The following is a 12,236-nucleotide window of genomic DNA, read 5'->3' on the forward strand; positions in this document are numbered from 1 at the left end:
GCTCAGTTCCTTGTGTGTTTTTGCAGTTTTTTCCCAACTGCTTGCTGACCATCAAACATTGTCCCTCCCCCTCCATCCCTTTGTTCACTTCACTGAGTGAGAGCCAATTGCGAGAGAGGTTGTCATTAAGGCATTCATAAGGGTGTTTTGGGGTGAATATCTGTTTTTCTCTCTAACCCTAATCACAATTATCTGGCAAGGTGCTGGAGAGGGTCTGTCGTGCTGTCCCAACAACTGTGTCTTCGTTACATCTGCAAAAGACATTTTCTCTAAACAGCCCACCCCCCATGGCCATAGCCGGCCTTAGGCATAGGCCATCTAGGCAGCCACCTAGGGCGCCATTCTAGCAGGGGCGCTTTTCCAGTATTTATTTGGTGTAGATAGACCAGGATGGGGACACCAGGTGATGTGGGGGAGGCACCATACAGCCCTTTTGCATAGGGCACCAATTGACCTAAGGCCGCTCCTGCCCATGGCACAAGAGAAAACTTGCTCTTCTCCTACTCTTTCACTCTTCCCCCTCCTTATCTGGCTTCTTCTGTAATTGAACCCCAGTTATCTGTTTCATGGTCAGGGCTTCATTCCTTTGCAGGACACCTGCATTCTCTGATGCTGAAACAAGCTGATGAAGTTTTATTTATTTCAGTTTAACCATGTAAGTGGATTGGTCACTAGACCCTTTTTAGCCATGACCCAGGCCAAGAGAGGCAGTAGAAATGTACAAGTAGAAGACAAAAAAAATAAAGGGTTACTCTTTACACCATGGAGATGCACTCAGCATTACAATAAAACAGTGCATGTAAGCCATGGAAAGTATGCCAAGACAATGAACATTCATTATGGAAGGTGAGCCAAGTAAACTAATTACTAATTTTGATGGCAGCATGTCTGTACTACTATCCATTGTCCGGAAAGCAAATACAAGTATCTTCGCTCATGAGGTGGCTCTTTAATTTGGTCTTAAATGTTTTCAGTGCCAGCTGTTGTCTCATCTCTGATAGTCCTTCCATCTAGAATCACATAAGTTCAGAAAAATCCCTCTTGCCCACAGCAGTACAAAATTGGGGCTGACCAGGGCTAGTGTGTCGTCCGTATTATTCCCGAGTTGGTAATTTAGTTGGCTGGTTTTAAGTTTAGTTCTTAATAGCAGGCAGTAGACCTGCTTTTAGAACTTTAAACAGAAGTGAGCTAAATAGAAGTGTAGCCGTGCAATGCACAGGCAGCCAGTTGAAGCCAGCTAGTAGGTCACAGTGATGTGCACAGAAATCGCTGAGCAAAACAAACATGCACATTTTGTTTTCTGTTTTCTGCAGTTTGAGTAGTGTGAGCAAGCAGAGACCATATTCCATTTTAGGTAGGAGTATGTTCCTAGCGAACGAATAATGAATAAAGAGAAGAAAAGGGCAGTTCTGTATCACAGTTGCCCCACTGTTTTACTTACTAACATGCCTTTGTTCTGGGCAAAGAATAAGGTAGGATCAAAAGTTAATCCAAGGTATCTTCACGATGATACATTTGCATTGGCATTGTTCATAGGTTCATAGGGTGGTACTAGGCTAGCGGCCCTTCGGCGTATACAAGCCTAGCCATCCCTGGATATTTCTTCCCACAATGTTTACTTCTTGGACCCCTGTTTAGCAGAGTGACTGACGTGATCCCCGGGGTGAATTTCCTATCTCCCATACAATCGTCAAGGTTCCTTTTGAAGAGGGCCAAGTTAGCGCTCTGCTTGACATGTATGGGCAGTCTGTTCCAGAGTATGCGGAGTCTCTGGGTCAGGAACCTATCCTTCCAGCATGTTTTGTTCATTGTGATGACAAGGTTTAGATCCCTGGAGCGTGTGGCTCTGAGGGATTGGGATTTCTTTAAGTTGAGCATGTCCAACAGCTCAGGGTTTGACATAGCCTTGTATGTTAAGCAGAGATCGCCTCTGAGTAGACAATATGCCACAGAGTATAGGTGGAGTTTTTTTTTTTAGACAGTCAGCATAGGGCATCTGCTTTAGGCCTGTGATTCTTTTAGTGAGGTATTTCTGCGGCCTTTCCAGCTGTTGCAGATATCTTGTGAGGTACATACCAAATGGGGCGTTGTACTCTATAATAGGTCTAATGAGGGATGAGTACAGTGGGACAATGACATCCTTTTTTCTGGATGAAAAGCCCTGAGTCATGAGATGTGCCATATATTAGGATGTTCTTCGTGTTTCACTGTTGCAGTCATTACATTTGGGTAATCTGCTAGCAGGTTGCCCTCAGTCAGCCTGATTAACAAAGTCTTGGGTCCTGCATCAGTTGCTGTCCCTTCTTCCTGACATCAGGTCATCAGGGGTATAAAACATGCAGCCGACGTCATTACCTCAGTCTTCCTTGCCATGCGGTGCCCGAAGCAGAAGCAGTTCGCAAGTGCCGGTCGACCGACTCCTGAAATTTTCGTTTTTGAATTTCAGAACCGAAGTCTTCAACTTAAAGCTAAGTACCCCGTTGGGGAAACTTTTTCTTGCTCCTTACCGATGTCAGTAAAAGTTAATAATTGAATTACTTGTGGGAAGCAAATACCTCATAAAGATTTTCATTTGTAGTGTATTCCTTTCTTAGGCCCTTACCATGACGTACCTTGCTGTCGGTTTTGTGCTTTATTTAATCAGCGCACTATCCGTCGTCGGTACATTTTTCCCTCTAAATATTGCGATTCTCAGTTTAATTTATCCAGAAATGATGTTGGTTAGCCATCCGACTACCGGAATTCTGAAAAAACGCAAAGAAAAAGACAGAGACAGGCCATTGAGGTCCAAAACTGCTGACGACGCTTCTCCTAAGCCAGTCGCCAGTTCACCGGTACTCAGTGAGGTCTTTTCGCAGCCCCTGATACCTGCTTCTTCTGATTCGCAAGCCTCTACTGAGACCCATTCGGAGTCTGGTATGCCGCAAGATGCTTCACCTATGGAACCCACGGATGTCTCTACCTTGGATGGGTCCAGAGCCGCTGTGCAGGCACCGGCTTCTGAGGGTATGTTCAGGCCTACAGACTTGCATATTAAACCGACTCCAACTTCGATACTATGGCCTAAATCTCGATCTATGTCTAAAAAACTGATGCCCAGGCCACATGTTCAGGCCCCTATGCCTAAAAAACAAATGATCAGAATGGCTGAAGATCTAATTACTCTAATTAGGGGTAGTCAACCCTCACCCCCCCCTTCTAAGAGGCCTAGGGCTGAGCTTGACTATGAATCTTCTGAACAGGACTCTGTTTCTTCTGACTCTTCTAATGACCTTGATTTGTCCATACCTACTTATGAGGATTCTGATGCAGAGGATTCCATTTCTTCTTACCCCCCGAGGACTTTTCTTTTGGGGAAACTTTACATACCTTAAGGGGGCATTTCCACTGGGAAAGTCAGGAATTTTCTGAATCCAAAAAGAGGCTTAGGGATTTCCTTCTTTCTCAGCATAGGCCTGTGGCTATACCTCCTGTACTAGACATTGTTGATGTGTTTTCGGAATCCAGTATGGCCCCTGATTCCCTGCCTCCAGCTCCTAGTAAACCTGACAGATACTACAGGGTTCCTGAGTTCCACAAGTTCCTTTTCAAAAATCCTGTTGCGGACCCAGAAACCATTTCTCAGGGGCCCAAGGGGATTAAGGCTTCTACTGCTAAAAATCCTACCCCTTCTGATAGAGACTCCAGGGTGCTGGATAGATGGGGTAAAAAGGTTTATACTTCTGCAACCTTGGCAATTAGGGCTTTAAACTGTCAATTTCATATGCTAAAATATCAACAGCATATCATGGGACTGCTTAAACAGAAAATTATCTTTATTTCTGACTGTGTGGAAAATAAAGATTTACAGGATTTATTGCATTCAGCTGAACAAGTTGGAAAACATACTTTGCAATGTGGTTTTGATTCTTTAGAGGCCCCTTGCAGGGCTGCTGTTACTGGGTCTGTGCTTAGAAGGCATGCTTGGCTTAAGGAGCAATCTCTGCCTGATCATGTTAAAGCAAAATTGTTGGATGCTCCTTTACATCAGGACCGTCTGTTTGGCAATAAGGCTGTAGAAGTTCTAAAAAAGATGGAAGATGAAGCTAGATGGAAGATAAAGCTAAATCTATGCAAACTGTGAAAGACTTCTTACAAGTGCAACCTCCAAGATTTAGTAGGCACTCTCCTAATAAGAACTGGTCCTTTCTAGCTCCTTCCAGATCCACTCAAGCCAAACCCAGACACAACAAAAGCACCAGGTTTCAGTCCCAAGGGACTCTCAGAACTAAGCAATGGGGTGCTTCCATTTCCAAATCTGGAAATACCAAGATACCCCCCTATAGAAAACAGTCTCAATGACTTTCCTTTAAAATTACCAAGCACTAACCTTTCAGTTAGGTTGGGGGGAAAGATTGCTCTTCATGCAAAAAAACTAGCAACTCATAACCTAGGACAAATGGGTTTTAAATGTAGTGTCCCAGGGATACAGATTTCATTTCCACACGTTGCCAACTCCAAACGGGTGGCCAGACCTACTCCCAAATCAGTGGGCAGAGGCTCAGAAACAAGTACTTTCCCTCTTAAACATGGGGGCTATTCACCCAGTACCAGAAGAGGAAAAGGGACAAGGTTTCTATTCCAGATCTTTCCTGGTACCCAAAAAAGACAAATCTTGGCATCCAGTTCTGGACCTGTCAACTCTAAACACCTTTCTGGACATTCCAAAATTCAAGATGCTGACTCTTCGCCAGTTACTTCCTATGCTAGGCAAGGATGCCTGGTTGACAACTCTAGATTTAAAAGAAGCTTACCTGCATATCCCATTCGGGGAATCTTGCAGAAGATACCTACGCGTCAAAGCAGGCTACTTGCATTATCAGTTCTCTGCACTGCCCTTTGGCTTGTCTACTCTGCCCAGGGTCTTTACAAAGTGCCTAGCTCCAGTAATTGTATTTTGCAGGCAAAGAAATATTCAGATATATCCATACCTGCAAGATTGTCTAATTCAGGCAGAAAACCAGGACATACTTTTAAAACATCTGGCGTTTGTAAAAAGGGTTCTAACTTGTCTAGGGTACACCATAAACGAAAAGAAATCACAACTGGTACCCTCTCAGCAGATTACATTCCTGGGTGCAAGCTTGAATACAACTGCCCAGATGGCTTTCCTCATGCCAGAAAAGCAAATTCATTTGGTGATGTACTTCAGACAGGTAGCCACAAAAACCCTGCTATCTGCAAGACAAAAACTGCAAGCCTTGGGGTTCATGGCCTCCTGCATTCTTCTAATTCCATATGCAAGACTGCATATGAGGAAACTTCAGTGGTACTTAAAAAGTTTATGGAGTCAACATTGTCACAGTCTGGAAACAATGATTCTTATACCTTGCCTACGCCTAGAGTTCCTATGGTGGGCAAAGGCCTGCCACCAAAACAAGGGACTGCCATTCATACTACCCCCTGCCACCCAAACCCTAACTACAGACGCATCAGATTATGCATGGGGAGCTCATCTGGCAGGGAAGTGCATTCAGGGCAAACGGAGCCCAATTCAAATGCACCTACATATCAATCAAAAAGAAACGTTAGCTGTACAGAATGCTCAACAGCCTTCAAGGACTACCTTAATCCAGGACAACTTATGGTAAAGACGGACAACACCACGGTTATGTGGTACATAAACAAGCAGGGGGGTACACATTCCTGCCCCCTCTGCAGGCTAGCCATGGCATTGTGGAACATGGCCTTGAGCTACCAAGTGCAACTACAAGCTCAATTCCTGCCAGGAAAGCCGAATATTCTGGCAGACGATCTAAGTAGAAATCTCATGGACCCACAAGAATGGAAACTGAAACCATGGATTTTCAACATGTTGATAAGCAAATGAGGCAGCCTAGACATAGATCTATTTGCCTCCCCTCAGAACTACTAGTTGGACAAATTTTGCACAAGAACTCCTCACAAAAAAAGCCTGGAAAGTGGATGCTCTGTCCTTCAGCTGGAAAAACCTATCAGTCTACACCTTTCCCCCTCTGCCTCTGCTCTCCAAAGTTCTGCTAAAAGTCAAACAGGACAAACCAAAAATGATTTTGATTGCTCCAGACTGGCCACGCCAACACTGGTACCTGCTCCTGCGCAGTGTGTCGCAAATATCCCCATGACACCTGCATCAGATACCTTCCTTACTGTCTCAGCAGGAGAACCAGATTCTTCACCCTCAGCTCCCTACATTGAACCTTGCAGCTTGGCTAATCACTTAAATTCACCCTTAGCATCCCTCAGCAGATCTGTGATGGATGTCATCTTGGAAGCGAGAAGACCTAGTACTAGAAAATCTTATGCTGACAAATGGAAAAGATTCTGTGCTTCGAACCAATCTCAAGGAATGAGCACAGCAGTGCCCAGTTTACCTCAGATTTTACAATATTTAACTGAGATGCTTCACAAGGGCCTGTCTTTTTCCTCCATTAAAATCCACACCTCAGCCATTTCAGCTCATTATAATACAGAACCTCCCCTCTTCTCTCATCCTCTTCTCAAGCAGTACCTCAGAGGGGCCAAGAACTTGAGACCACCCAATAGAGCTCCAACCCCTGCCTGGGACCTTAACTTTGTATTGGAGAAACTCACTCTGCCTCCTTTCGAGCCAGCTGCTACTGCAGACTTAAAAAAATCTTTCTTGGAAAACAGCCTTCCTTCTGGCAATCACTTCAGCTAGAAGAATATCTGAGTTACAGGCCCTTATGGCAGTGGAGCCTTTCATCATTTTTCATGCAGACAGGGTGTCACTCAGGACCAATCCATCCTTCATGCCCAAGGTGGGTATCCAGTGTGGCTCTTAATTAGTCCATTCATTTGCCAACTTTCTTTCCCAATCTACAGAACAAAGGGGAACAAATTCTGCATTAATTGGCTGTGCACAGGCAACTGAGATTCTACTTGGACAGGACTAAAACTAGAAGAAAATCTGAACAACTGCTGGTAGCATTTGCTGCAGGGGCAGAGGGAAAGGCTATTTCAAAACAAACCATTTCTAAATGGATAAGCCATTGCATTCATTTCTGCTATAAGCACCATGGAAAGCCAATCCCCAGGGGATCCGATCTCATTACACCAGGGCTGCATCTACTTCTACAGCCTTTCTCAGAGGTGTTCCTACCAGGAATATTCTAGAAGCTGCTACCTGGAGTTCAGTTCATACTTTCACCAAGTATTATCATCTACCATTTTTCTCTAAATCCAGAGCTGGCTTTGCCACTGCTGTCTTGCAGGGCCTTATAGCTAGTCCTAATGCTGTATAAATCCATCCTCCCAACCATGGCTTTGGGAATCTACCCAAATGTAATGACTGCAACAGTGAAACATGAAGAACATAGTACATTTGTGTACACTTACCATAAATGTAGATGTTCGAGTGTATTCACTGTTGCAGTCCTGGTTACCCTCCCTCCAGCCCCCTGTTTTTTTCTCTAAATATACCTCTACTTTCTGTTCTTATGCTTAAAAGCCTTTTTGGTGTATTTGCTTTTGATGGAAGTACATTGCTGTAATTTCAAATTATATTTTGCTCCCCATTCGGGGGGCACCTGACATCTGGGGCAAGAAAAACTGAGGTAATGATGTCAGCTGCACGTTTTATACCCCTGACGACCTGACATCATGGAAGAAGGGACAGCAACCGACGCAGGACCCAAGACTTTGTTAATCAGGCCGACTGAGGGCAACCTGCCAGCAGATTACCCAAATGTAATGACTGCAACAGTGAATACACTCAAACATCTACATTTAAGGTAAGTGTACACAGCTGTACTATTTCCTGACTGTTGTGGCAATGTGGTTATCGAAGGAGAGACCACTGTCCACCTGTGTCCCTAATTCTCTCATCAAACTTTCGGTGTTTAGTGTACTGCCACCTATATGTTAATTCATGGGTACATGGTTTTTCCCAAAGGGGATAACTGTACATTTCTTGACATTAAGCTTGAGCCCATGGCTCTGGCACCAAGCATCTGTTTCTGTAAGGCCCTTTTGTAGAATATCCACATCATTTGTGGATTCAGTAATGGCTCCCAGTTTGCAGTCATCTGTGAACTTTGTTAGCCAGAGTCCCTTAGAGTTGGCCTCTACTTCAGAGAAGTAGATGCCAAACAAGAGCGGTCCCAGGACTGAACCCAGAGGTACTCCACTTGTCACTTGTCTGGAGCTGGATTTGGAGTCTGCTACTTTTACAGTCTGGGTTATGTCAGTAAGCCAGTTGGCAACCCCATCAAGTGACGTAGGGATTTATGCCCAGCTTATCTATGATTACAGAGTGGGGTATGGTGTCAAAGGCCTTGGCGAGATCCAGATAGACTGTGTGGACTGCCTTACCCTCGTCCACAGCTCTGGAGACTTGATTCGAAGAAGTCAGTCAGGTTCAGGAGACAAGATTGGCCCTTCACAAACCCAAACTGGGTGGGATCCATTGTTTGAAGGTTGCCAATGCCTTTGTTTATAAGTTCCATGATAATGCGTTCCATGCCCTTGCAGATCAGGCTCGTCAGACTGATGGGACGATAGTTCCCAGGATCCAAGGTGGATCCCCCCTTGTGGAGTGGAATAACTGTAGCGGTTACCCAGTGGAGGCAGTCCATGCAGCCTTTGTCTAGTAGCAGAGACCAAAATGTTTGAATTGTTGGATTGATCAGAAGTTTGATGGTTTAGGTTCAGTTACAGAGAGCAGTAAAGCTAGATTGTAGTATTTGTACTGGATTCCAACATCATCTACATACATTTATGCAACATCAAAATTAAAATGTAAGGCTTAAGTTTAATGCAGTGGCATCTTAAACGATAGCTGTTTGTCAGTTTTCCTGTCTATAAAAATGACCCCCACATTATGACAAACAGCCATTTTTTTAGAGTTTCATTTCCATTTTTTTTTTAATTTTGTGATTCCACCAAAGTTTCTTCCCCAAATGTACCTGATTATTTCTTTCACTTATGCTTTTGAGATGGTAGAAATTAATATATTGACATTATCATGAGCAAACTAATTTGGATCATTGGGAATAGTATCTCCTTCTGTTTTCATGATGTGTTATTTTTGCATCGTAGTTCACATTGGCAAAATATAGTAAGGTTCATTTACTTAATATTGGATTTACTTTTATGTTAAAGATAATATTATGATTTGTCTTAACTACAGAGAAGGTATGACCCTAAGTGGGGAGCAAAAATATTCTAGACTGACAATTCACCATGTCTTGTTGGATTTTGCACTTTGTTTCAAATTGTTTTGATTAATGAAGTCAGTTATGTATGCTGTTTACCTAGTATTGTTTATTCAGTCCTGGTTTGGGCACTTAAAATCCCCCTTAACAGTTGTATTTCCATTGTTTTTCTACATCCTGGTGTTCAGTAACAAAATCTTTGTTCCCTCTAGAGAACTTGGGTATTACTGGCACTCTTTTTACAGAGTTTCTCAACAATTCAGAATCACCCCGTTCTAACTGAATGAAGAAGAAAATCTGAAAGAAAGGGAATTACAATAAAATGTCCAAAGATATTAGGACACATATGGGATGTACACGTATGTGGTCCACCTGTATCACAGTAGTGTGATTCATAGAGCCTAACAGCACTACTGCTGTGCCAGTGCACAGTGACTCTCTGTGGTGAGGAACTGCAGGTGTTATGACCTGTTCATGAAGCTACCACTGTCTTATGAGTGTTACATACAGACAACACCCCACCCCCCAACACACACACATATGCTGATAGTCACAGTGTCATTTACACACACCTGATCCCCCTGCCCTTAGTGTGGTACCTACCAGAGTAAAAGGGAGGACAGTCCAGCTTAAGTTTGTGGACCTCTGCAGTCACAGCAGTGGCTTATGTATATTACTTTTGGACTTTGTTCCCATGACCACTGGGCATACCTGTCAACTTGTTAGTGCAAAACACCTGGACAAAGCCAAAAGTAATGAAGGGACAAAGGCCCAGAAATAGGGACAGATTTTAAATATTCCACTTACAAACTTAAAAAGTTGCTGAAGTAACAAGTTTTGCATTAGCTTGCATTTTCTGAAGGAAATGAAGGCTGAAACTCAAATGACTGTCATTATTTACTGACTTTTGTCCTCAGCTTGCTAGAAAACCACAAATTTTGAGGAACAGACTAAAAATATGAGGCAAAAATCTGGACACTCTGTGAAAATCGTGACAGTTGAGAGGTATCCCACAGGAGAAGAGTCATTAGTGCATTATGATAATAAGGGGTCTGGTGTTTTAGTCGCCATCATTGGTGGAAACACAGCTGTGTCACACGGCTGCTGGTGGGGCTGCATCAGTGTGCCTGTTGGTATTGCAGTGCATCCAAGGCTGTATCTCTGCATCCACTAGTTTTTTCTCTTCTTATAGCAAGTGCCATTCCAACAAATGGTGATTTTTTGCTTAGTTGTGTTATGAAGAGCAACTCATTATATTTCTCTGATGTTGGGTGCTGCTATGCTACTGCGTTTGTACTATATTGCACCACTGCACCATTGTAACTTCCTTCCTTACTCCATGCTGCTGTAACATCCCTTCCCTATTCTGTAGTCTAGTCTGCATTTCACTTGTTTGTGTGAATTATGCGCTAAACTGTGGATCCCAGTTTGCATACCACTTGTGTAGTTGGACTTTCCTACAGGTTCCTGTTCCGTAGTGTGCACAGGGATCTGAGGGACATTTTATGAAGTTGAGTATAGGCTGGTGTTTGTTTTCTATGTACCAGCCCTAAGTAATTGTGTGCATTGTTTATGAATAGCATCCACTATCTTATCTAAACACATATTGTATTTTTGGTTAAAGAAGCCTTGGGTGAAAAATATTTGTCATTATTAATGGCCTTCATTCAGGCGGTTTTGAAGTAAAGCAAGTTGTAAACTAAGCACTTCAGGGGATGGTGACACACTAGTACTGCACAGTTTGACCATAGTGGTCCTTTTTAAAGAGGAGGAAAGCTGTGCCAGTGTTTGGTATCAGTAACCAGTGGGACTGGTTCCTTACAAACAACCCATTTACTGCCCAATATTATGGTACACTACCAAATGGCCTTACACCTCAAAACCACTAAAAGAACAACGCTGTGTGAAATCCATTGGGTGGGAGGCCTAATGGTTAAAGTGTTTGCCTTACAAACAAAAGGTGCAGGGTTTGAGTGTCACAAGGGATAATTGGCTAGGCTTAAAATGGCTCGCAAGGGCAGTTAGCCTAGTACTAATCTATGAACCTATGAACCATAATTCAAAAAATTTCGTACCTGAGCATTTCATTAATGCACTAAAGTATTGCAACTGGGCACCCCTTATAACCTTCACACTAGATAAGGTAGTGGAGTACTTCAGTTCCATCTGTTTAGACACATTAAATCAGATGGCCCTCCTATGGGTAAGTCGAATAAAAACCAACCCAGCCCATGGCTGTCTAAAACCACACAAACCATTCCCAAACTTAGGGATAAAGTTTGGGATACCTGGTAGCACAGTAAGACTGATCACAACAGGCAGACCTTCCTCAAAGTATGTAATAAAGCAAAAAAACAGATAAGGCAAGATGAGAGAAATCACAACACAGAGCTACAAGTAAAACATACCACTAACCCCCAAAAGGTCTGGGCAGCTGTCAACCAAGTGTTACAACCAGGCAAACCCACTACTCCTCCCTCCAGTGTCGGAGACAACAGTATAGATAGAGCTACCCAATTTATCGACTACTTAACTTCCTCCATCCTTAACCTAACTACCAACAGCCAGACCTGCACTCCCCCACAGCCAATCAGCAACCCAACTCATACTCCCCATTCACTCTCAAACCAGTTCCTACCAAAACACTATACAAGTACCTGACTAAATTAAAGCCCACCACTTTGACAATCGATAAACTCCCTGCAGAGTACCTCAGACTTGCCGCTAGCACTATAGCTTACACCATCTTAATGCTAGTCAACCAGTCTATCAACAAGCATACAGTTCCAGCCCTTTGGAAAACATCCTGTATATTACCCTTGCGCAAAGGTGGTTCCTCAACTGAACTTACCAGTTACCACCCCATAGCAATCTTATCCCCCCTATTTGAAATCTTAGAAAAATGTATCCATTTTCAGCTGATGAAACATTTACTTACAAATAATCTCCTCACCAACACCCAACACTGTTTTCGCTCACCCCATAGCACAACCACAGCACTCTTATCCTTCACCAGCACTGTCAATCAACATAGGAACCCAG

At 43.3% G+C, this 12,236-nt stretch overlaps 1 protein-coding gene across 1 annotated transcript in view; it reads left to right on the plus strand.

Annotated features, from left to right (window-relative positions):
• The window catches only part of LOC122808571 (alanine--tRNA ligase, cytoplasmic-like), an 859,981-nt gene that overhangs the window by 460,825 nt on the left and 386,920 nt on the right, over positions 1–12,236 (plus strand). The window lies entirely within an intron of this gene.

Source organism: Protopterus annectens, chromosome 8.part0 (genome assembly GCF_019279795.1).
Source record: "Protopterus annectens isolate FY-2018-M chromosome 8.part0, PAN1.0, whole genome shotgun sequence".
NCBI lineage: Eukaryota > Metazoa > Chordata > Ceratodontiformes > Protopteridae > Protopterus > Protopterus annectens.